This window comes from Hyaena hyaena, unplaced genomic scaffold, assembly GCF_003009895.1.
Source record: "Hyaena hyaena isolate Hyena2069 unplaced genomic scaffold, ASM300989v1 scaffold_551, whole genome shotgun sequence".
Taxonomy (NCBI): Eukaryota; Metazoa; Chordata; class Mammalia; order Carnivora; family Hyaenidae; genus Hyaena; species Hyaena hyaena.
Genome location: NW_024081183.1, coordinates 1,265,805 through 1,291,595, shown reverse-complemented (window position 1 = coordinate 1,291,595; position 25,791 = coordinate 1,265,805). Strand labels below are relative to the sequence as shown.

Here is a 25,791-nt window from a genome sequence, read left to right as displayed (position 1 = left end):
ACCCCTCCCCCTCAGATTTTCCTCCGGCTGTCGTTCTCTGATTTTCTTCAGTGGTGACCAATCTCTTGCTTCCTTTCAAGGAAGATTCGATTTTGGAAAGAGCCCAAGGTCACTGCGAGGCTCGTCTGGCCAGGGAGTCAGACAGTTAGTAATCAAGCCCAGGAGGAAACACCCTTCGGATGCACAGATGGGTTTCTGCGGAAGGAGGCCAGTCTTGCCGAGGGGCCCTCCATTCCACTTTGCCGGGCCCCCTCAGGAAGCTGCCGAAGAAAGCAAGTCTGCACCCTGGGGCGGGGGGGGGGGGCAGTCATCAGGTATCGGCAGCTCAGAGGGGGTGGCTCTGGCCTCTGTGACTGCCTCTCCTCCTTGCCAAGCAGATGTCAGAGCCAGAATGACACATCATCTAGTCCACTCCCCATGTTTTTAAATGAGAGACCTGAAACCCCTCCCTCCCCTACCTCTCTTCTGATGGACAGAATTGAAGCTGCATGTGCAACTCAGAAGGTCCTAGCTACGAACTGACCTTGGTGACACCCAGCCCAACCCTCTCCTTCTTCCCCACTGTGCTTTACGGAGAAGGACACGGAAGGCAGGAAGGAAACAGCCATGTGCCCACATGTCCCCAAGGTAACGACAAAGCTGCTGGGACACCCGAGTCCCCTGGCCCTTCGTCTGTGCTCTCCCACTGCCCAGAGGCCCATGTGAGGAGTTAATGACTGCTCTCCCAGCCTTTCCTGAGAATATCCACAGAAGCAGAGGAAGGAGGGCCAGCCCAGGGAGAAATGCTGAGAGGCAAGGAGGCCACCCAAGGGGGTGGCACTTCATGCTTTCATCGAGTGCTCTGTATTTAATCAGCAGAGGGACCAGCTGGGCAGCAGTTCTGCCCCCGAGTCCCAGGGTGACCGAGCAAGCCCCCTCCTCTCCAGTCTGCCGCTTCCTCATCTGGAAAAGAAAACAGATGCCGCATTGCATATACCTTGGCCCTTCATTCCATGACCCCAAGGACCACAGCCCTTAAGTTGCCACAGCAGGGTCTGATGGCCAGAGCAGCCTGGTTGCTGTGCTTCACTACCCCCCATGGCGCCCATTGGAGAAGCAGGGGCATCGGCTGCAGAATTCAACCTCAAACACCCATTTCATTGGTTTCCAGTATCATCTTTACCCTGCAGTGTCCCCCCAAAATTCTGACCCCCTTTGGCGGCAGCAGCTGGGTTCAGCCTAGGAAAACTGCGCCACCTAGGGGCACAAGGCCTCCACTGCAGCTTGGTAGGAAGGAAGATTAGACCTAGGGGTTCCTTCTACCAGAGTGGGCCCCTGACCCTCTCTGTCCTCACTACCACCTTGAGAAGGGCAGGTCGGGAATTTCAAAGATGAAGGAACTGAGAAGGTCAAACAGCAACAACGTGGCAGAATCCAAACCGGAGCTCGGCCCTCCAGGTTCTAGCGCATTTTTCTGCCTTTTCCTCCCCTGTTCCAAGGTCGTCTCTTCGTGGAGCGATACCTAACACAGAGGAGATGAGTAAGTCTTCAACAACCACTGTTTAGCAGGACAGAAATAATCTTAAATCGCTGCGAAATGTATTTTTTGCTTGTTTCAACAAGGATTTGGGGTGACATGGGGACTTGCTAGGGGCCGTGGAGTGGCCTTTAGCCTAAGCACCAGGGGCTGGGACAGACTGGGAGTCAAGTCCTGGCTCTTTCAAAGGCTCAGCTGGGCCATCCCAATCCCCCTCTGAGAGAAGTCTCTGAACTACCTAAAAAGCAGGATTGACTTTTTTTTTTAATGTTCATTTAATTTTTTAAAAATATTTTTTATTTATTTCTAGGAGAGAGAGAGAGACAGCATGAGCAGGGGAGGGTCAGAGAGAGAGGAAGTGACAGACTCTGAAATTGGCTCCAGGCTCTGAGCTGGCCGTCAGCACAGAGCCCAACGCGGGGCTTGAACCCACGGACCGCGAGATCATGACCTAAGCGAAAGTCGGATGCTTAACCGACTAAGCCACCCAGGCACCCCTATTTATAATTTTTGAGAGAAAGAGAGCAGGGAAGAGGAAGAGAGCAAGAAGGAGACACAGAATCTGAAGCCGGCTCCAGTCTGTCAGTACACAGCCCAGCGTGGGACTCAGACTCATAAACCTCGAGATCAGGACCTGAACTGAAGTCAGATGCTTAACCGCCTGAGCCGCCCAGGTGCCCCCAGGATTGACTTTTTTATACTGGGTTCTTGGGAGGATTAGCAACAAAGTATGAGAAACACCAGAATACATGGCCAGTCTCAGCCAGTGGGTCAGAGCAACCCTGTCCCTCTTGCATCCACAGAACCCACCACTGGCCTCGGGACCCAAAGGAAGAACCAAAGTCCCCACGGTGGCCTTGAGGCCACTTGGGAGCTGCCCCCCCCACCTCCCTCCCCAAGCTCCCCCTTCTCCACCCCCCACCTCACTTCCCCACACTACCACCAACCCCTTACCCTGGTCTCCTCCCTGTCCCTAAACATCCGGGTATGGTCTTTGCTGTTCCTCAGTTTGGAATGACATTGGCATCCCTGCCTTTGGGTTTTTATTCAAATGTCAGCTTCCAGAGGGGGTCTTCCCTCTGGAGAAATCTCAACACGCACCCTTGCTCCCCCCAACCCGCACGATTTTGGCTTCTCTCCTTTCACATTGATTACCACCTAACATGCTATCCCTAGGTACCTGGCTTTTCTGGTTTATTGTCTCTCTCCTGCTCCATGTGCTCACCGCTGAGTTCCTGGCATGTAATGTGCGGCTGACGATTCAAATACTACTTTTCAAAAGAAAGCAAAACCCGGAGCACCAACGCCCAAGGCCCCTCGGCAGCTCAGAACATAATGAACACATACGAGACTTTTCTGTCTATAAGATGGTCTCCAGTGACGTTTCGAGCGTTGTCCCCAGCATGCTGTGAGGGGCCGGGGAAGTGGCGGCCGCGCCTACACTGAGGATCAGGAAGCGGAGACCCTGCGGGAGGGTGGGCTTGTTCTGGGTCACACAGCCCGGGAAAAGTAGAGCCGGGGACCCCGTCTCCAGGCCCTGAGGCTGCAGAGTTGTCTCCTGCACACGTTTCGGCGGCTCCCATAGAGCGGGGAACCTGGAAGTGCTTACACTAGAGCACTTGCTTGAAGGATTGTTCTTAGCATAAGCACAGCACTTAAGAGGCCACCCAGCCAGCTTCCAGAGGGCCATCCCAAGGGAAGAGCAGAGGCTTTCTCAACATGCGTGAAAGCCCATTGGGCACCGGCTCTACAGCGAGGCCGTGAAACCAGCCCGGGGCAGAGAAAGCCCGACTGCTCCAGCCAGGGTGGCTGGCTTCCTAGAGCAGAAGCCACTTCTGGCAGGGGACTCAGGGGAGCGGATGGGTCTGGAGGCCAGCAGTCAGGTGTCCAGGAGGGAAGCACTGGAACCGGGCACGGGGATCCCGGGCTGGAACCCCAACTCCTCTGGGGACTTGCTGCACGATGGTGGCCTTGCCCCCATCGGGTCCAGCTTTCCAGAAGCCTCTCACGTGTTCTGTGCCACCCATGCTCACCTTGGGCACGGCCTGCAGCACACTGTCCTGATGCATCAGCCTCCCTCTCTCTCTAAGCCAGAGGTTCTTAACTGGGGGTAGGGAGTGTTCCCCCAATGGTATATTCGGCAATGTCTGGAGACTAGTTTGGTTGTCACGATTGAGGGGATGTTACTAGCAACTAGCAGGGAGAGGCCAGTGATGCTGCTACACGCCCCCCTCTAATGCACAGCCTCCCTAGAGAATCATCCGGCCCCAAGTGTCAGGAGAGCTAAGGTAGACAAACCTTGCTCTAGACTGAGTTCTCAGAGGGGTAAGAAATGTCAGATTCTTCTCGGCACACCCAGTGCGCAGCACGGCACGTATAGGCTGCCCATTTGCTGCCCGGTGAGGGCTGAACCAGAGACCTCTGTGTCCCTCTACCCTGCAGGTGCTCCCCGTCCCCGCCTTCTCATTGGCAAGGCCGATGGAACTGGGGTTGGAGGTCAGGAGGAGGCCCCAGGAGAAGGGGGCCAGTTCACAGGTTCCCAGTCCCCCAGCTCTGCCCAAGTCACACCTGTCTCAGAGCCAGCACTGGGCGTTAGAGTCAGACCAGCTCAGGTTTAAGTCTTCGCTTCCTACACACTCCCTGTGCCTCTGGGGTAGTCACCTGTCCCCTCTCCCTCGCCTGGAAACTGGGAGCATAGTCCAGCCCCTGCAGGACTTTTGTGAATATGTGCAAAGTGCTAGACTGGCATGAAGAGAGACCTTCCTGTTGAAGGTGACACGTTGGCTGGTTTCAGTTGGCAGAATCATGAGTTTCAAGAGCCCCACTAGAAAGGACACTTCCTGGAGAAGCTCTGCTCACCATAGCCCCAGAACAGCTATGACCATCGAGGTTACCAGTGGAGCAGGATCAGGCCCGCATCGGCCACAAGCCAGCCCCAACATGATGACTGGAGATGATGTGCAGGTACAGAAGCAGCCCTTTGAGAGCAGGGCCATGTCTATGGTGTTCAAGGGCACATGCCTGGTGCTCCCCATCATATGGTGTCTGGTGCCTCGTGGAACAGATGCATATTCATGTTGCTCCTAATGGAGCCCCTACTGTGTCCGGGCCCTGTCCTGGCCTTGTATGCGATCCCATTTCATCTCCTTAACAGCCCTGTCAGAAGGAACTATACCCCACGTTCACAGAGGAGCTGTGGTCCACAGGTGTAGCACCATGCCCAGGGTCACATAGCTCACAGGTGGCATCCCTGGGATTTGAGCTCAGGTCAATCTCTAACCAAAGCCCACCACCTTTCCACCAAACCACCCTACATCCCCTCTTTCCAGGGATCAGAAGCTCTTTTGAGAAGTAATTCCTCCAGCCCAAAGGGACTCCATGTTGCCCTGTGGAAGGAAACCAGGAGCCAGCTAGCATTCTTCCTCTTCCGTCCCCACCCCCAGTCCTAGCCAGTATGGGGGAGTCCCTGGAGCGGGGAGAGGCTTCAGCAAGCACCTGTCACCGCTCTGGGAATAGCCTCTAGAATCGAGGTCTAGGAACTTGCCCTTCCCGTCAGCAACCTCTGAACCCTATTCCAGAAGCTCTGGGATGCGCATAACAATGTGTTCAAGCTCTGCACCTCCATCTGACACTTCCTAGCCTGCCTCCTGCTGATGTCTTTGAACACCTAGCGTTCCACCTCCCAGGACAACATGCTCTTGCTAGAAGCTGCTGGCACCCTCAGGCCTCTGTGTCTGTGTTCATGCTTCTCCCTCTACCTGGGAATGCCTTTCCTGGTCTTATTGGCCAAGCAAATTCTTCTCAATCTGGGCTGGCTTATCCAAAAGACATAGCATGCATTGGGCCGCAGGTCTGAAACACTTTTAGGGACCCATGAAAATGTCTTCATTTCTTTTCAAATCAGAAAAAAATATAAACTTTCAAGTCAAAGAAAGTGTTTTAATATGTAATGTTAATAATTTGCCTTTACGCTAGTGTGGTTGCAAAATATACTTTTTTTCATGTATATTTCTGGATTTTTTAAAAAATATACTTGGGGCACGTGGGCGGTTCAGTCAGTGAAGGGTCTCACTTTGACTCAGGTCACGATCTCACAGCTCATGGGTTCAAGCCCCACATCAGGCTCTGCACTGGCAGCATGGAGCCTGCTTGGGATTCTGTCTCCCTCCCTCTCTCTCTCTCTCTCTCTCTCTCTCTCTCTGCCCCTTCCCAACTCGCGCTGTCTCAGCCTCTCTCAAAGTAAATAAATAAACTTTAAATATACTTTAAAATTCCCTCCGTGTGCATCATCTGTGCATCTAATCTTAACAATGTACATGTGCGTGCATGCATTTGTGCGTGCATGTGTGTGTGTGTGTGTGTGTGTGCATGCGTAGGAAGGGGCCCATAAAGGCAAAAGTGTCTAGGACCACAAAAATCATAATATAGGCCTGTCCTCCACCTTCAAGCCCAGCTGTTGAGTCACTTCCACTAAGAAATTGTACCATGAGTGCACCCCAAACAGAACTGTCTTCCCTCTATGTCCCCTCTATCTGTTTGCCCTGCTTAGCAGCTGGTACTATAATCGTTTGCTAACCTATTTTTCCACGAGATGGTGAGCTTCATAAGGGAAGGGGCAGGCACATCGTCGGGACTCGGCGAAGGTTACCAATTCAGTTGAGTTCCTTCGATACCAGCAAGGAACACAGGCTTCCCTTCCTTGGGTCCCAGACAACGTAGCAGGTCTCTAAGCACGTGTTCATTCAGATAGGACCATTACCTTCAGGACACTGTCCTATGCAGCAGTGAAGAAAACTTTTACGGTACTGCCCCCGTAGGGCTTATATCTGACAGCCCCTCCCCTGTCAGTCTCTGTCCCCCAACCTCTGCCATCATTTCCCCACTCTCCCCACAGGGCTCCCTGTGGGCAGAGGGGCAAGGAGAGAAAACACTGATACCGCAGCCCCCCGACCCGCACCTGCCCCAGCCCCTCAGGCCCCACCACCTTTCCCCAAGGATTGTGTCCCTCCTTCTGGGCCCTCCTGGAAGGTTACTACTCCAGCTCCTGTGTGCTCATTAATTTCATGCTCTGCCTCCTGAGAGACTGAGCTACTTTCTGCTCTTTCCCCACGTGGCTGCCCAGTAGCGCTGGGTCCCTCCACACCTGGGGCTGGGTTTCCCTCAGCCTCTCCCCCTCCCTGCAGCCAGGTGTCCCCTCCCGAGGCCCCAAGCCTCCTTACCCCCACCCCAGAGCAAAGCCATCCCACCCGGGGGAAGGCGGGAGCTGGGGGTCTATTGCACAGACAGCCCTGGATTCAGATCTCAGCTCTGTCCCTCCCAGGCTCAGGGTCCTTAGCCTCCTCTTGTTTCCTCCTCTACATGCGAATCCACCAGGCAGGGCAGGGCGGCTGTGACAAGACAGCAGCTGCAAATGGACGCGCATCACAAGAGCAGATTCAAACCTAGCGTTTGTCCCAACCCCTTCTGCAGACCCCCCTCCCAGCCCCCTCCGCAGACCCCTGCGCCAGCACCCTCCGCAGACCCCCGTCCCAGATGGAATTCCATCCACTCTTTGTAAAGTCGCCCGGTACATCCCCCTCTGCTGGCAGAGGCGCCCCAGGCTTCCTGGCCAAACCCCTCTCTCTGCCCCCAGCCTCCTTGGAGGCCAAGCCGGCTGTGCTCCCTGGCCTCCCCACCCCCCACGCTCCCCCCCACACTGAGGCCTGTATTTCTTCATACTCCACTCAGGAGCAGATTTGAGGCAGGGCTTTTAATTGGTAATCCTCATTTGGCATTCATCACAGAGACTTACATCTGGGCTCTTCTGGGAGAGCCCCGATGTCAAGAATCCTGCCTTCCCATTCCCATGACCGCACAGTGGAATAATACGCCTAATGGCTAACATTCACCGTGGGCCGCTCCGGACAGGCCCTGCTCTCCGGGCTTGACAGGAGCACACTTCGTTACTCCTCACCATGCTTCTGTGAAGTAGGTGAGTCTGTTTTGCAATTGAGGGCACTTGCAAAGTTGGGAAGAAACTTGCCCAGGGTGGTGGAGCTGGGATTAGAACCAAGGCAGACGGGCCCCAGAGCCCAGCCCGAAGCCATTACCGTAGCAGCCGGACCGCACACTGTTGCTTGCACTCTGAGCAGGCTTAAAAATCCCGTAGTCGAAACAATGTCCCCCAGACACCGCATGTGACTTTGCATTCGGCAGATGAGACTGACGGTCCTCTCTCTCGGGTTCTGTTCTCTCAGGGAGGAGTTAATGGCAGAGTTGAAGCTTCTAGAACTCTCTGCTCTTTCTAGCACACTGGGATGGACAGGGAGCTGTGGGTTCCGGGAATATGTCTGGAAGCCCAGTGCCCAGGCGGCCAGACCATATGGTGGCCCTGCGTGAAGGGTGTGTGCTGAATGCATGGGGGAGACAGGCCCATCTAATCCACTTCGAGGCTGTGAGGATGGCCAAGGGCACTGCATCAGGGGGGTGGGGCCATCCCCGGCTTCAGAAGTATAGTACAAAGATGAAGATGTCAGGCAGGACCTGACCAGTCTGCTGCAGACTCGCTGTAAAAACACACAGGAGGGGGGCACTTGGTGGCCCAGTCAGTTAAGCGTCGACTTTGGCTCAGGTCACAATCTTGAGACTTGTGGGTTCGAGCCCTGTGTCAGGCTCTGTGCTGACAGCTTAGAGCCTGGAGACTGCTTCAGATTCTGTGTCTCCCTCTCTCTCTGCCTCTCCCCAACTTGCACTCTGTCTCTCCCTCTCTCTGTCTCTCAAAAATAAATAAACACTAAAAAAACACACAAAAAAACAAAACCCAGGGGAGGAGGAGGGCAGGGACAGGGCAGCCACCACCTGGCCCAGCAGCAGGGACCTGAGCTCAGAGGAAGGTGCCTGGACAAGGGACCGCCCTCCCCATGGAGGGAGGATGCTCTATAACACCGCTTGTGTGGAGGGCTATAGAAGTGACTTTTTATCCAGCAGGCTTCATTTAGTGTTAATAATGCATATTTGTTTCTCATAATAAAGACAAAACGTGCTTATTGCCAACATTAAGAAAAAATTTAAAAGTCACCTATAATCCCTCAATCTAGAAACAACAACTGTTAGCACTTTGGTGCCTATTCTCTATGCCATTTTTCCATACTTAGGTGTTTTCACGCCAGGGGGATTCTAACAGTATACCAGGCATACTTTCCCATTCTGAAAACTCTCCAAGCCAAATTTTTAGTGACTTTTAAATGTTTGATGTTACAGGACGTCTCACACTGTGTTTAACTGTTCCCTTCTTGTTGGTATTTAGGTTATTTTCTATCAACCCCATTTCAAAACTGCAATGGCTGTTGAAGCAAAAAGCCATACTTCCCAGTCATATAAGGACTGACATCGTAAATGAATGAATAGGGTCGATCCAGACTTTCAAGGCTCTGAATAGCCAGAGCGGGGGGAGTTTGGCCGTGCCGCTGCGGTCGCCAGTGGTGTGGAGGGTCCCGAGCTGACCATCAGTGCTGCCGTCAAACCTTGGCCTTCTCGCGGGCTGGGAAAGGGGCACTCCTGTCGCCCAGGACTGGCCTAGGGGACAAAGCACTGCAAGAACCCCGGGGAACTTGCCAACCAAGCTTCCCCAGTGGTGCAGGGCTGAAAGAGGCACTCGCTCTACTTTTCACAACATTCAAAGGCAGAACTGTCAAAAGCTGGCCCCCAAATGCTCATATTATGTGGGAGAAAGTCTTGGGGAGAAAATGAGGAAGGAGGGGAATTATGCAATTGAAAACATGTACGAATCCAGACAGAATAATGAAGCACAGACACAAGATTTTGCACTCAATGGAAATTGCATTTAGCCATGTTTTGTGGTTTGAGAAAAAGAGAGAGACTGACTCAGAGAGACAGATGGAGACACACGGGGCGAGGAGAAAAAGAGGGGGAAAAAAGAAAAGAGGGCTGCAGAGAGTCCCAGCAGCCAGCTGGAGTCCCACAGAGGGAGGAGCGGGGGAGCAGGGCCCGGGGCCCCCGGCTTTCTCTTCTCCCTGGCTCTCCTCTCCTGACTTTGCACCTGGGCCCTCACAGGGCCTGGGGCCTAAAGCAGGCCTCACCTGGGCAAGAAGGACATCAGGAACCCCCACCCCCACCCCAATCTGAGGGCTTGCGATCTTTTTCCCTATGTTTTTCTGTATATTTTCCTTAAGCTCAAGTTTTTAAAACTGACCCACCCCCTTACTAGAATATTCCTTAACAATAAAAAGGAACCAGCTGTTGATACAGGCAACAACCCGGACGGCGATCGAGGGCATGATCGTGAGTGAAAGAAGTCAATCTCAGAAGGTTGCATACTGTATGATTCCGTGTATACGACCTTCTAGGCATGAAACAAATTATAGAACTGGGAGAAGAGTAGTGATTGCCAGGAGTTAGGGAGGGCGGGAGGGAAGTCCGTGGGTGTGGGGATCAAGGACAGCATGAGGGAGTTCTGGGATGATAGGATGTTCTGTATCTTGTTTCAGTGGCGGTTACACAAACCTATACATGTGATAAAATGACACAGAACTACACACACACGTTGTATGAATGTGGATTTCCTGCATTTGATACGGTACCATTAGGGGAAACTGGGTGAAGGGTCATGGACCTCTCTGTACTATTTTGGCAACTTCCTATGTATCTATAATTATTTTAAAATAAACAGTTACCCCCCCCAAAGTTAGCAAAGAGCAGACTGCATATTTTACTTCTAATCAGAAAAGATATCCCTAAATGTTAAGTGCCACACAGGTGAGAGCTAACATTTGTGGCAATGTGTCATCACCTAAGGGTTCTAATCCACCTAGACATTCTTGCTTAAGCAGAAACCCTCCCTGAGAAAAGGCGGCCAAATAGAGACCTCCTGCAGGATTTGGAGAGAACGTGGTGGAGAGAGCAGGGCCCTCTGCCTCTTCTTGGCTATCTTTACATCTCTGGGCCCAGATATCTCATCTGTAAAATGGATCTCAGTACAGATGAAAAGGACAGCACTTGTGAGGAACACAGCACTCAGTAAATATGAATTCTCTTCCTTCTTCAAGGCAGCCACCAGCAATGACAGGCGGACTGGCCTATAGGACCCTGCCTTCACCTACTGGGGCCAGGAAGGGAGGTGAGCAGTGAAAAGGCCCTTAGGAGAATCCAGTATATGCCACCAGTCATGCTACAAAAACTCCGATGTGTTGCCAATCATGCTATAAGCCCTACTCAAGTTGGGAGAAAAAAAATACCCATTTTTTTCCCCAAGAAGGTCTTCCTGGAATTATAATTATCTCTTAGAGTAAATTTTAAGGGCATCACAAATGAGATAGCAGTGGAGAAAAATGTTATCACTTTAAAACACAGACCAAACCAGTAATTCTATTAGTATTTTTAAATTGTAAAAGATGGGGGCACTGGGGTGGCTTAGTCAACTGAGCATCCGACTTCAGCTCATGTCATGATCTGGTGGTTGGTGAGTTCGAGCCCCATGTTGGGCCTCTGTGGTGACAGCTCAGAGCCTGGAGCCTGCTTCGGATTCTGTGTCTCCCTCCCTCTTTGCCCCTCCTCCATTCACATTGTGTCTGTCTCTCTCTCTATATCAAAATTAAATAAATATTTAAACAAAAATGTTTAATTGTAAAAGATGAAGAGAAGTCTTACCATCATGGTAACTGTGAGACACGACAGATCATGCAGGTTTTGGGGGACAGTAGTACTGGCAGGGGGGAATCACCTCTTCAGAAAGGGTCACACAGGTGGGTGAACATGGGTGGGGTAGACTGAGGGGGCTGAGTTCTGGGGAGCAGGGGGAGGCCCCTCATAGCCTGGACTCTGAGATCTGCTGGTGGAGGCTCTCAGCACCACCGGGATCAAGTCCAATCCTTTCATTCACAGGTGAGACCTCAAGAAGGTGAACTGTGCACTCCATTTTCAGGGTGGCAGCGTGGATATGCATTTGGAAACACGTCAGCTTGGGGAGCGAGGCCAGCTTCAGAACAGTAAGAACATTTTAGCAACACTTTTCAAGGTACAGATGCTTTTGTGGAGCTGTCTCCCTTGCTGCTCCCAGAACCCTCCCTCTTGCTTCAAGACTCCCTCCATCCAGTGCAAGGTCACGTCCAGTGCAAGGTCAGCTGTCCACCGCTTGAGCTCCTCCAGTGACAGCAGCCCACGCCCTGTTGGACAGCTCCTGTCGTCAGAGAGCTCTCCCCGCCAGCCAGGTGTGATGTCTCTGACCCAGCCAATCGACCCCATACACAGCCTGTCATTCCGCCATTTGAATTCCATTCCTGTACATTTTAAAGATGAAAACATCTTTATGAGTCCCTTGTTGAAATTCAAATATGGCCACTAACACCTGAAGCCCCGCATCAGTGAAGACCTTTGAGGTGGAGCGCTGGCAGGAAGCCCTGTGATGGAGTGACTTGGGAGAGTCAGGGAGCAATGAACCCGGGGGCCGGGAGGCGCTTTATTCGGGGGTGGGAGGCTCTTTGGGTCCTCCGGGGCCTGCGTCTCCTCAGAAAAGGAGACAGAAGCATCCAGGAGGGCAGATTCCTTCCTTTCCCATATCTGCATGCCTGGCTGCTGGAAACAGGCAGGCTGTCCCCACTCTGGGGAGATCCAAGGGGTCCAGAAACTTCTGGTCAAGATGGCACTGTAACTTTGTGTTCTGAATCCCACCTCCATGTACTAAACCATAGCAAGGATTTAAAAATAACAACAACGGATAAATTCAAAATGGGAAAAGCCATGCTCAAATCCAGGACACATGTTTTCATGGACCAGAAATGGAATAGTCATGTAAAGGCCTTGATCGAATTGAAACTAGGGATGTGTGTGTAGAGCAGGGACGGCAGTGAGGAATTTGACTCCCTTGGGGCGTGGGGGGTGTGAGGAGCCCCAGTGAGGCCTGAGTCCACTCAGGTTCAGCGCCTAGATGTGTGAAACCCCCTCCAGCATCACAGGGCGAGAGCTTTGAGGCATCAGCATGAAACCTGGCTCTGGGTGAGGTCCCAGGAGGCCGGGGTGCCTTTGCAGTAGCTTTTATGTTTTCTCTTTATCCTTGATACGCTGCAGTTTCACTACAGTGTGGCTGGGTGTGAATTTACTTGTATTTGCTCTGTTCAGCATTGAGTATGCACTTTGAATGTGAGCTCTCATGTCTGTCTTTAATTCTGGAAAATTCTCAGCTCTTATTTCTTTAATCTTGCTTCTTCTTCACTCCCTATGCTCTCCTGGAACCTCTATATGCCATTCTGTCAACCTATACTCCATGTTTCTTAACTGCTTGGGGCACAAAATGCTAGTTGTTCCCCATGTCTATTTCCCCCCTTTTCCTTAGAAATACAATCTCTGACTTTTAGTTAGGCACGTGGCCACTTGGAATAAAGACTATACTTTTCTGTCTTCCCTTTCCCTACATATGGATAAATAACTGAGTTCTGCACAATGGATATTGGCATCAGTCTTATGGAACTTCCTTGGAATGTCTTTAAAGCAGGGGAATGTGCTATTTGACTTGTCTTTCTTCCTGCTATCTGCAAAATGCACAGGATGGCTGGAGCTGCTGGAGTCATCTCAGACCATAAAGTAGAATTGAAATAGAAGGGGGCACCAGGGCGGCTCAGTTGGTTAAGCATTCGACTTCAGCTCCAGTCATGATCTCGAGGTCTGTGAGCTCAAGCCCCACATTGGGCTCTGTGCTAACAGCTCAGAGCCTGGAGCCTGCTTTGGATTCTGTGTCTCCCTCCTTCTCCCCCTCCCCAGCTCTCTCTCTGTCTCTCTCGAAAATAAACATTTAAAATATGCTGAATTCTAAAAACATAAAATACAAATAAAGAATTGAGATAGAAGGAGCCTGGGTCTCAATGACTTAATGAGGTTGCCCTAAACTTCCTAATGATGAACCACGATGAGAGAGAAATGAATTTGTATCTTGTGTAAGCCATGGTTATTTTCCTGTCTGTCTTAGTTTGGGATTCCCCAAAACAGATCCTGAGACAAGGATCTGAATGCAAATACAGTAAAACCTTGGATGACAAGTAACTTGTTCTGTGGGTGTTCCTCAAGACAAGCAAACATTTCTAATCAACATTAATTTGAGGGGCGCCTGAGTGGCTCAGTTGCTTAAGCGTCTGACTTCGGCTCAGGTCATGATCTCACGGTTTGTGGTTTGAGTCCCACGTTGGGCTCTGTGCTGACAGCTAGCTCAGAGCCTGGAGCCTGCTTCATATTCTGTGTCTCCCTCTCTCTCTCTGACCCTCCCCTGCTCACGCTGTCTCTCTCAGAAATAAATAAAACATTAAAGAAAATGTAACAAAAAAAAGATTATAACTTGATAACTGAGCAATGTCTTATGACTAGTACATGGTGCCAAATGTCACATGATTACAACTGAGCCAATGGTTTTCCTTCTCTCTCACTGCAGGATTGTGGGCGACTGTCAGTGCACTGTCACATTTCCACAAAATCCTCAAAAGGAGGCAAAAGTAAGTGCCATTCGATAGGTTCCTTGTTAAAGTTGCACGAAAAGAAAAAGATTCCAATGAGCCAGTAGATAGCAGTGATTCTGTTAGTGCTAATGAAAGTCATCCTACACAATAATCTCTCTCATCTCCTTCACACCAGTCATGAAGGTTGTCAAAGTAAGTGCAGGTTAATTTGCTTATTTTTCTTTCTGCTTTTGTATTTTCTTTATTATTTTGTATCATATTACAGTGCTGTAATCATTTTTATATAAATATTTTCGGGTTGTGGAACGAATCATCTGCATTTCTGTTATTTCTTATGGGGAAATTCGCTTTGATATATAAGTGCTTTGGATTACAAGCATGTTTCTGGAATGAACCATGCCTGCAAATTAAGGTTTTACTGTAGTTTACTTGGGGAATGATGCCAGGGAGCACAGTGAAGAAGTGGGGAAATGAGGCAAGAAAGAGACAAAGGATTTGATCAGGAGCAGTTCCTGTTGGGGGTGACTGGGGCTCTATCCCACTGCGGGAAACAGGCTGCATAACTGTCCCATCCAGGGGCAAGGAAGGTGGAGCATTTGCCCATGAACTAATGTCCCCGATTGCTTGAGGGTCTTTCCTGGGGCTAACTCCTCCGTATACTGCCCCCAGTATCAAGTTTAGCGTGTTTCTGCAGCCAGAGAATGCCCTCACACGGCCATGCAGGAAGTTGTTGTCCTGTGCAGAGCTGACTTCAGGTGAGTGCTGGGATCAGCCAGGGGAAAGTGAGCAGCCATCAACGCTATCTGCATCCTCTCTGTTGCCTTACAGCCTCTCTGACTTCCCCACTGCTCTTTATCTCTTGTCGCATCCTGGGTGAGATCCCTCATTCTCTCTTCCAAATCATTAATTCTATCTTCTACCATGTCCAATCCAGATGTATTGTCCCCTCTGTTTATTTTGAAGACTCTATTTCTCATCTCCAGAGGTTATAATGGTTTCCACTTCTGCCTGTGCTAAATTTACAATTTGTTATTTGGAGAGCTTCAACATTGATTTTGAAGTCATTTTTAGATAATGACATTATTTTGCTTTTGTCTATAGTGAAGTCATTCTGCCAGCTGCTGATTTTGTTGGCTTTACCAGCCTCAGCTTTCCTCATGGATTTTGGGATTTTAGTTTGTAGGCTTTTCTTAAGTGGGATCAATTTTTCTGTACATAACCACCTTGCCTCGTGGTTTGATGCTTTCTCCCCAGACCTTGGGGGCCTCATCCAGCACCAGGTTGCACACTGATGCCTCAAGGCTCTCATCCTGTGATGCTGGTGGGGTTTCACAGGCCCAGTCACTGAACTTGAGTGGGGTTTAGCCCTGGCCTCATGTGGGGCTCCTTCCATGTAAATGAAAGACAGTTACTCATTTATTAATTCAATAAACATTTATCGAGTGCATTCTTTGGGCCCTGCCTTTTCTAGGGGGGTGGGAATACAATAATGGCCTAGACAAATAAGTATTAAAAAGTCTATCATTTATTAACAGTTAGTGATGGGTGCCCATAGAGAAACATAAAGCAGAGGGAGTAAAAGTGATGGAGGTCAGGAATTCATATATATTAAGTAAGTTGTTCAGGGAAGGCCTCTCAGTAACATTTGAGCAGAGAACTGGTCCAGCAAGTTATTCACAGATGTGGGAAAGAACATCCCAAACAGAGAGGGGCGCCTGGGTGGCTTAGTCGGTTAAGCGTCCGACTTTCGCTTAGGTCATGATCTCGCAGTTCGTGGGTTCGAGCCCCGCGTCGGGCTCTGTGCTGACTGCCAGCTCAGAGCCTGGAGCCTGTTTCAGCCTGTGACTCCCTCTCTCTCTGACCCTCCCCTGCTCACGCTGTCTCTCTCTCTCTCTCCTAAAAATAAATAAAACATTAAAAAAAAATTAAAAAAAAAAAAGAACATCCCAAACAGAGAGAAACGCAAGTGCAAAGGCCCTGAGGTAGAAGTGTGCTTGCTACATTCAAGAAACAGCAAGAAGTTCAGGGATCCAGCAGAGTGAGCAGGGGGAGAGGGATAAGCAGTCCTTCTTGAGAAGTAGTCTAGGGCCATTCCTACATATGGGGCCTTGGCACAGCAGTGTGCTGGAGCCAACTCAGACTGGCCCTGGAGCATTACTGTTTAGTGATGTCATGTTGGAAGCTTGAAATTGGCCTTGGAGGGAGAATGCACACTACATTTAGCAAATGCTACAAATCAGGGCTCCCTACCCCTGAGAGCCTTTCGTTAAGTATTTACCAGCACACCACTGCTTGTAGGCTTGGTGAGAAATTTGTTCTAATTAGCATAAGAAGCCATTGGAGGGTTTCGAATGGGGGAATAATGTGATGTAGTTTTATTTTAATAAAATCACTTGGAGAACAGGCTGTAAGGGGGTAAGCTATTGCAGCAGACCAGGAGAAACGGGATGGGAACTTATGCAGAAAGGTCACAGGGGAGGAAAGCAGTTGTAATTCTGTTTTCTATTTTCTGGTATCAGCTCGCCCAACATCCTGTTTAACGTGTCAATAAAGTGAGATTCCACTGGCTGGTAGCAATATATTTTCCTAGAAAGGGGATGGGCTTTGCGATCAGTGGGGCTGGATTCAAATCCCAGATTCACTCCTTAATAGTATCCCTCGGGGAAATTATTTAATTTCTCTGAGTCATGGTGCTTTATGCGTAAAATTGAGAGAATATATGACAGAGTGGCTGTTAAAGAGTGAGAAATTCCTATTTATCCTTCTTTCCTGGGGCACAGCACCCTCCTCCTCAGCACAGCACCCATTGTCCTTCTCTCTATTGGCCAATGTCCCAGCAGCAACAAGAAGGAAAATGGGTCCCTGGGTTCTCTACTACCTGCTGGGTTCTCCCAGTTCCCAAGTGGGCCACCAGTGCCACCTAGTGTCGTGTCTGGTTCCTGCAGGCCAGCCTTTTCCATAGGATCTCTTCATCGTGCATTAGCTCAAGGTTAAAGACTCCTTTGCCAGATGGAGCCAACAGCCAGTTAATTGTCCTAACATTCATTGTCTGGCCTGACAAGGAAGCCTGCTCTCTGCTGTCCCCCATCCCCTCCTTACATGTTAGTCTTGCTTCCATATCTAGATTGTGAAGGGCAGGTCCTGTGTCTTCAGAATCCATTCCTATTTCTTGAGCAATTACTTTGTGCTCAGCACTCTACTTTAATCCTTAAGGTATTTATGTTTTTGTTCTTTATCTGGAGAAATTGAGGCTGAGACATAAATTGGCTTGCTTAAGTTCCCTGAGTAAGCAACCGAGGTTGCTTCTCTCTGCAAGGCCAAGGTTTTTTTTTTTTCCCACAAAAGCATCCAGCACAAGTTGGGCAACCAGAAGATGCCCAGGGGTCATTTTAATTGTTTGGCTCTTTTATTAAAGGTTTTTTTTTTTTTAATGTTTTATTTATTTCTAGGAGAGAGAGAGAGAGCATGAGCAGGGGAGGGTCAAAGAGAGAGGGAGTCACAGACTGAATCAGGCTCCAGGCTCTGAGCTGGCAGTCAGCACAGAGCCCGATGCGGGGCTCGATCCCACGAACAGCAAGATCATGACCTAAGCGAAAGTCAGACGCTTAACCGACTAAGCCACCCAGGTGCCCCCTAAAGTTTTATTTTTGAGAGAGAGCGAGCACAAGTGGGGGAGGGGCAGAGAGACAGAGACTGAGGATCCAAAGCAGGCTCTGCACTGACAGCAGTGAGCCCACTGTGGGGCTTGAACTCATGAACCATGAGATCATGACCTGAGCTGAAGTCAGACACTCAAGTGACTGAAGCACCCAGGCGCTCCCATCGTCCCTTTTAAAGTAGTGAAGCCAAGAGAGCATCGAACAGGAATCAGGAGACCCACAAGTTCAAAGTCTGCCATAAAAAGCTTACTGAGTCACCTCGGGCAGATCAAGGCCCCTCTGTGGTCTTCAGCATCCCCATGATTATTATATGTAAGCAATGAATCATGGGAATCTATCCCCAAAAATACACTGCATGTTAGCCAACTTGACAATAAATTATATTTAAAAAGTAAACTACAATAAAGAAATGGATTGGACTAGATGGTCCGGCAGCCTCCCTCCAGTCCTGACCTTCAACACTGGGAGGGTTGAGAAGACTGGTTAACATCCGGGCACTGAGGCCACTGCCTGTGGGAGACCCAGCTCCCGCTTGGTGGTCTCAATAGTTGTGAGGTCGTGGGCAAGTCCCGTATTCCAGCCTCCACCTCCTTGTGTGCAGAGTGAGGATAACGAGACTGCTCACCCCTGCCTCACAGGCTGTTGAGTTATTTATTAGACCCTCTCCAACAGTGCTTGGTACAGAATAGGTGGTAAATTCCTGTTGTTGTTGTTGTTGTTGTTGTTGTTGTTTTTAAACAAAAAAATGCTGATCCTACCTGCTACTGAGTTCTTTTTGTTAAACCATGGAGCCAGATCAGATGAAAGCAAGTCCTGTGCATTGCAAACAGGGGTTTCCATTGTTTAACTCCTGCTGCCCCCTCCCACATTCACACCTGCCGCCCCAGATAAGGCACCACTAGAGGTCACACATCTGACAGACAGTTTCCTCGTAAGATCACGTGGATTACAACTTAAACAAACCCTAAGCGCTTAGGACAAAATGAGGCCCCAGGACCATCGATGTACCCTAAATCCCATCATTCAAGATAGCTTGAAACCTGGAGATCTGCGTCCTAAACAAGGCCACTCTGGGCTTCAGTTTCCTAAGGAGGAACTGGGGGGCGGATGAGCTGAATATTTCGTAAGTTCCCTATTATGGGCCAGGCATTGTGATAGGTTTTCCCATAGCTAAATCAGAAAATAGTGTGCATTGACCAAGGGACACAGTACCCTTGCCCTCTCAGCCGGGTCATCGTGTGACGGGAGTGGGGCTGGGCAGTGGAATGGTATGCCCTCTCTATCCCATTCGTTGCAATCTCCTCCCGAACAGGCAGGTGGGGAGGCTGAGAGCTCGCTCTGTGACAGGACAAATTCCCTTCCCCGAACACACAGGCCTCTGGACCACTGCCCAAGAGAACTTTCTGAGATGATAGAAGTATTCAAAATCTATGCCATCCAATACAGTGACCACCAGCCACAGGTGCCTTTTAAGTGCTTGAATTATAGCGAGTGCAATGAAGGAACTGAATTTTAAATTTAATTTAATTTTAATGAATTTAAATTGAAATAGTGCCTGTGGCTAGCATACGGGACAGAGCAGCTTTACAACTATATGGCCTACAGGCATCTTCCTGGAGAGATGAGGAGGTAATTGAGACACTGGGAGACTAAGTGATTTGCTTTAAAGGAATCCAGTGACTCCATGGTAGGGCTGAAACCAGAACCTAAGTTTTTTCTTATTCCAGGACCATTTATTCCTACATCACCACTGCATACTCGGGGGCTTCTGCCATGGTTTTCAATGGTTTCATGACCTCCTACAGGTTAAGTCACCCATGACTGCAATGCTCTTCTGCCCCACATGGCTGTCTGCATCGTAAACTCCCACCCATTCTTCAAGATTCAATGCCAACACCATGACCTTCTCTCCATCCCTAGCGGTTCCCATCTTCCTGCAGCGTTTTGTCTACTTTAGCTTCTAGAGCACTCATAGCGTGATTGGCTATTTATTTGTCTCCTCACTTGACTAGAATTCCCTAGAGGCATTTATTCTCCCGGTCTCCAGAATCTAGCAAAGGAGACTGACCAACAAACATGTGTGGAATCAACATGCTGAATGGACTACAACTGGCAGCCTTCAAATAAAAACACCTTTCTTAGAAGATTAGGAGGTGGAATCAGGATGCCTCGGTTCTTTTTTTTTTTTTTTGAAATTTTTAATTGTTTATTTATTTTTGATAGAGACAGAGTGTAAGTGGGGGAAGGGGCAGAGAGAGAGAGGGAGACACAGAATCTGAAGCACGCTCCAGGCTCTGAGCTGTCAGCAACACCGGATGGGGGCCCGAACTCACAACTGGGAGATCATGACCTAAGCCAAAGCTGGACGCTTAACCCAGGATGCCTGGGCTCTGTTTGTGATGTGCTCAGTTGCTACGCGACTGTGCATAAACATTGCCCCCTCTCTGGGCCTCAGGGGGGCAGACCTGGTCATTTCTAAGACAGGACACAGCCCCCCTCCAAGTGTGAGCAGGGCTGGGGGGTTGCAGGAAGCTGTGGTGGGGGGTGGCTCCAGACTGTGGCAGGAACAGCTGGAAATGAGGGTTGGGGTCACTGAGACTGAGGGCTGCCAGGAGACGCCCCCACATCAGCAGCTGCCACTGGGCCACTGGGCTGGGAGAGTACGTGAGCCCTAGACATGGAGGAGAGAGGGCTGGGACGGCAGCAGAGGTTGGAATCATACAAACCAGAAAGAGGAGAAAGACGGAGCAAAATGCTGATTGTAGGAAATCAGTTTCTGGTCAGCCTCCCATCCATCCATTCATTCATTTCACACATCCACTCAATATTTATTCATTGATTTCCTGAACTCAGGGGCTCTTAGATCATTAGAGAGGTTGAGGCCCAAAGTCCGGAGATGACTGATTCCAGGCCATATGAGGACTTACCAGAAGGTCTGGGACAAACAGCCCAAGTGCCTGCCTTCTTTGTTATGTGAAACCGCTGTGCAACTGACAGCCAGTTGTGCATCTGATAGCCTGCCCAGCACTCCCTCTGCGCTGTCGCCTCCTCGGCAGGGGACCCGGAGAGCCCAGCAGTCCTGCCCAGAACAGCGATCCCTTTCAGGTAACAAAACAGGACGAAGGTGGCCCTCGGCCATCTCAGAACCTCGCTCCTCATGGAGCGAGTTCTGAATTCAATTCTCCAGAGACTCTTTTTTTTCTCTTTCTTTCTTTCTTTCTTTTTTTTCTTTTCTTTTTTTTTTTTTCTGGATGAACTTAGAAAGTCACTCATCTTTCAGAGTCTGTTTCCTCATCCTTAAAATGGAGATAATTATCCCTCACAGGATTATGTGGTGAGGTTTAAATTAGAATATATGTGTGATCACGCATAAAAGGCATTGGCAGCTGTTTTGCAAATAAATAAGACTAGACGTAAAACAGCAGCCCCAGCAGTGGCTGGCCGTCCTGGTACTCACAGCTGGGCCACGGCGTTCTCCAGGTGACCATAAGCAAGTTCACAGGACATTAACACTAGACAAGGTCACAGTATCGTGACACGGCAATACAAAAATATACCACTCCACAATGACGCTTGAATACAGACAAAAACAAGAACACTGTGCAAAATCGTGAAAATGACTGATATCCTCTTTCCTCGGGAACATGAGTGATGAGGCGGTTTCCTTACCAATTATAGATCTAGTTCTCTTCCATTCGTCCCTGTCTTAGATAACAAGACACCTAATCACTGGACTGCCTCCGCCTTCTGCTAGCACCTAAGGAGAGCAAGCTCCTGCTTACAACCAGCTCGTATCAGCACCCTCTGTCACACCGCAAGCTGCCACAAGGGGCGCCATGTCCTTCAAGCAGCAAGTAATAGAACCGCAACTTTGACTACAGGTGTGTTCCTAGTGGTCTTTTGCTATGGGGCATTAACAAAGACTTAAATAATAGGAGTTCAGCCCCCATGATAGAATAGCGGAGGAACACACACACACACACACACACACACACACACACACACACACCATGTATGTATACATATATACATATGCACATACATTGTACATATTTAAACTTTTTGTCTTAAGGATCTTTCCTTCAAATCATACAGTACAAGTGACTTACGACTCTGTTTATAAATGAAATTGGCCATTTGGTCTAACAAGGCTCTGATAAAATGCAGAAAATAACCATCATAGGCAAGGAATGGAGACACAGAAGTTAATACTTATGGAAATTTTACCATGTGCCAGACTTTATCTCATTTAGTCCTTATGGCCATTCTGTGGGGGTAGGTACAGCGTTATTCCCTGCAGTTTCCAGATAGGGAAACTGAGGCTTGCAGAAGCTCAGTAAATGTTTGGCCAGGATTTGAAGCCCATGCTCCCTACACCCAACCAGTGAGCTCCTGTACCCACCGCCCCAAGGGAAAAGGGATGAGCAGAGCTGGGCCCACTTTGTCTCCCTATCTGGCAACCAGAACCCCAAAATCTGGCTTTTCTCAACCCACAGACCCACAGTCAGGCCTAATAATTAGTCATACGTAAAGCATAATCCATTAGGGATCAGAAGCCCTCCATGCATTGTCATTTTATTAGTGGGGAAACTGAGGCCCAGGGAAGTAAGTCCCCTCCCTTACCTGGGCTTCCTCAAGCGGTTGCCATAGGGATGATGCCACGTGTCTCCTCCCAACTCAGTTTTCAGTGACATCCCTTTGGTAGCTTGGTATCATCCGTGGTATGAGTATTTACACCATGGATATTGGCAAATGCTATAAAAACAGGGTTTTTGTTTGTTTTTTACTCCTGCTGAAGAGAGCCAGTGAAAACACTTACCAGCACACCACCAGCTTCCTCCTTTCCATAAAGAAAAGGACTGTAAACATTAGTGGGAATCTCTTTTGGAACAGCTCCCACCAGAGTGCAAGAAAACCAAAACTCGACCTGGCTTGGCTGTGGTTTTATCACTAATATCCATATGCCTTGTCATTTTCCTGTGTCAGAATAATCTGAAGGTCTTGATGAAAATAATTTCTGGACACCACTGGATCAGGCGCTCTGGAGGGAGGGCTCTGGAATCTGCATTTCAACAGGTCTCCTCAGGTGATTTCTTGGTTCCTGAGCTTGAGTACCGCAGCTCTATATCCACATTACCATATCACATGATGCCTCAGGCACAGAGGGCAGAGTTTAGGCCCACAAAAATATGCAGTTCAGTCTCTGTTCTTGAATGTTCACCACGTGCCAGCTGAGGGCGCCTGAACACAGTCATCTTCCGGCTTCTTTCCCCTGTCTCTGAGATGATGTAGAGAGCTCATGGGTGCATTGACCCTGGAATCAGGCAGAATTCCACCATGTGGCCTCCCAGAGACTTCCACATAAGTTTGCCAGGAAGTTCCGGTAGAATCTATTAATACATAGAAAATGTATAGCTAAGTGTTTTAATTATCCAAACAATCTGAAGCAGAAGAATTGAGTTACAGTAATGGATATGGTCTCCACTAGATGTGTGATCTAAGGCAAGTCCCTTAACGTCTCTGGTGTTTATAAGACTCAAATGAAATAACACTGGGAAAACAGACTCATTCATACAGTGCTAGAGATACATTTATCTCCTTAGCTCCCTCACCTTTGCAGGTGCACATGGGACTGTCTCCCTCACCAGCCTGTGAGCACCTCGGAGAGAGCCCTGGGCTTACCCATCTGTGTGTGTCCCACACATAATAAGTATTTCCTAAAGGTCTGGGATTGAATATGAAGGTATGACCTACACATAGTTATAAACACATAAAACCTCCCACACAAAGATGCACATAGATATTGATATGCAATTGTTCATAGAGAGATGACATTGCATTATAAATAGAGTACAGGGCTTGAGGTCAGGAGTTTTAGGTACTACGGTGGGAAACTGTATCTACCACTGCATAATAAATTGTCACAAGTTTAGGGGCTTAAAACAACACATATTTATGATCTCGCAGATCCTATGAAGCAGGAATCCAATGGTAGCTTCGTTGAGCTCTTTGCCTAGAGTCCCACCATCTGCAGTCAAGGAGTTAACCAGGGCTGCCATTTCATCTGAGGCTCAACTGGGGAAGGATCTGTTCCCACACTCACTCATTAACTGAATTCAGTTCCTTGCAGCTGTAACACCGAGAGCTTCATTTTCTTGTTGATTGTCGGTCAGAGGCTGCCCTCAGCAACTAGACTTGCCTGCAGTTCCTTGCCACGTGGGCCTCCCAACATAGGCATCCTACAAGATGACTGCTTGCTTCTTCAAAGCCAACCAGGGACTCAGAGAGAGACTCCAGTGAGATGGCTGCTACAGTTTTTAAGTCATGTGATGATGTAGCCACTTATGGGATAAGGTCTATTCCATCCATTCCATCACTTTTGTTATATCCCATCCATTAGAAGCAAGTCCCAGACCCTGCCCGCACACAAGTGGAAGGAATTACACAAAGCCATGAATTCCAGCAGATCCATCCACCATAGGAGTTCAGATGAACCTCATGAAGGATCTTCCTTGTAAAGCTGGCAGGTGGCAGAAGTCTGAGAAACCTTCTAACCATTTCACGTTCCATAGTAGAGAATGGAAGCCCAGAGGGACTGTCACCAATAAGTATACAGCAGGACCAAGCTGGAATCTAGACCCCCTGACTTCCAATGTCCACTCTACCTCTTCTCTCCCTGCTTATTGTCAGGACTTTGGAGCAACAGACAAAAATTTATGATGCTTTGAAGAGGTAGCTCAGCGGACATTGGAATGTTGTGGAACACCTACAGAATAAATCCAAATTCTTAGCATGACATTCAAGATCTTTGGACTCCCTGGACCAATAAAGCTCTCGTCTCACCTTTACTACCTCCCCCTGGTATGTTCCATCGCAGAGAACTATTTGCAGCTTTTCTACCAGGAATGCCTTTCTCTTTCTATGCCTAGAAGACAAACAAACAAACAGACAGATAATGAATACGTAAACCTAGAGTGCCAGCTCAAATGCCACCTTCTCTGTGAAACCCTCCTTAGTCCTTGTAGACAGAATTAACCACTCCCTCCAATCTGCTCTCTTAGGAGCACCCCTTTGCATAGGTATGAAAGTTGTTTTTGAGTTCTGTTTCTCCTGTGAAACTAGGACCATAAAGCAGGTTCTTAGAAAGATGTGAAACTAATGTGTTTAAAACAAGTCTATCCTGCCAGCTGGCCTTGCCAAGAGACCACCACAGCCTCTCCCGCTGAAATGCCACCAAGGCTAATGAGAGTATTTATTTCAAAATAGGTGTCTCCAGAAGCTCAATGCAAGTCAAGAAAAGGCTGGCTAGATCCCCACCCAATTACATTCTCCTCAGTAGTTCTCTTCGCACTGTGCTCCCGATGGGTAAATCTTCACTGACTGATTGTCATTCAACAGTTGTACTTGATGTATACCAAAGGCCAGGCCTATTCTAAGAGTTCAGGCTACAGAGACAAATAAGACAAGCAAAGGACATGGAAAACCTAAAGCACATGGGCTTTAGAATCAAACGAATTTGATTCATATCAGCTCTATGACCTTAAGCAAGTAATTTAACTTCTCTGACCTTGGTTTCCACAGCTAAACAGGGGATAACATCGTATACTTCTTAAGCATTGCTGTGTGGATGACATGAGAGCATATATATGCCTGGCACAGGGCAGGTGCTGTGCCCCTGAGCCATCTCCAGAGAATCACTAGTTACATGGCAATACTTCTCGTCTGCTATGATGAATGCATCATAGGAAGATGAATGCTGGGAGGAAGGAGTGAATGGAGGTACTCATTCTATTGTGTGGAAAAGGAGGGAGGGGTGCCTGGCTGGCTCAGTGATTCCAGCTCAGGTCATGATCTCACAGTTTGTGAGACTGAGCCTGTGCGGGGCTCTGCGCTGTCAGCACACCACTCGCTTGGGATTCTCCCTCTCCCTCTCTTTCTCTCTGCCCCTCCCCACTCGTGCATGCTCTCTCTCTCTCAAAATAAATAAATAAACTTAAAAAGGGGGAGGAAGAGGCTTCAAACAGGATGAACAGGAATGGCCAGGAGGACATTCCAGGCAGAAGGAACAGCAAGCACAAAACCAGGCTGTCTTGATATCCAGTCTTCATTTTGTCTGCTTCCAGATTAGGCAGCATCTAGATCCTGAAGTTAACAGAGAGGTAAGACAGCATCTTCCTTC

At 49.0% G+C, this 25,791-nt stretch overlaps 1 long non-coding RNA gene across 2 annotated transcripts in view; it reads right to left on the bottom strand.

Moving 5' to 3' along the window:
- Positions 1-478: 478 nt before the first annotated feature.
- LOC120247887 overlaps positions 479-25,791 on the bottom strand; it is a 39,196-nt gene continuing 13,883 nt past the window's right edge. The window contains exons 2-5 of one of the 2 annotated variants that reach the window (XR_005532440.1): positions 24,456-24,537; positions 22,236-23,002; positions 1,341-1,501; positions 479-942 (exon numbers count right to left, since the gene is read on the bottom strand). This is a non-coding gene — a long non-coding RNA (uncharacterized LOC120247887). Of the gene's footprint in view, positions 943-1,138; positions 1,502-22,235; positions 23,003-24,455; positions 24,538-25,791 lie in introns of those variants that run through there. The other variant, XR_005532439.1, reaches the window with a different exon arrangement.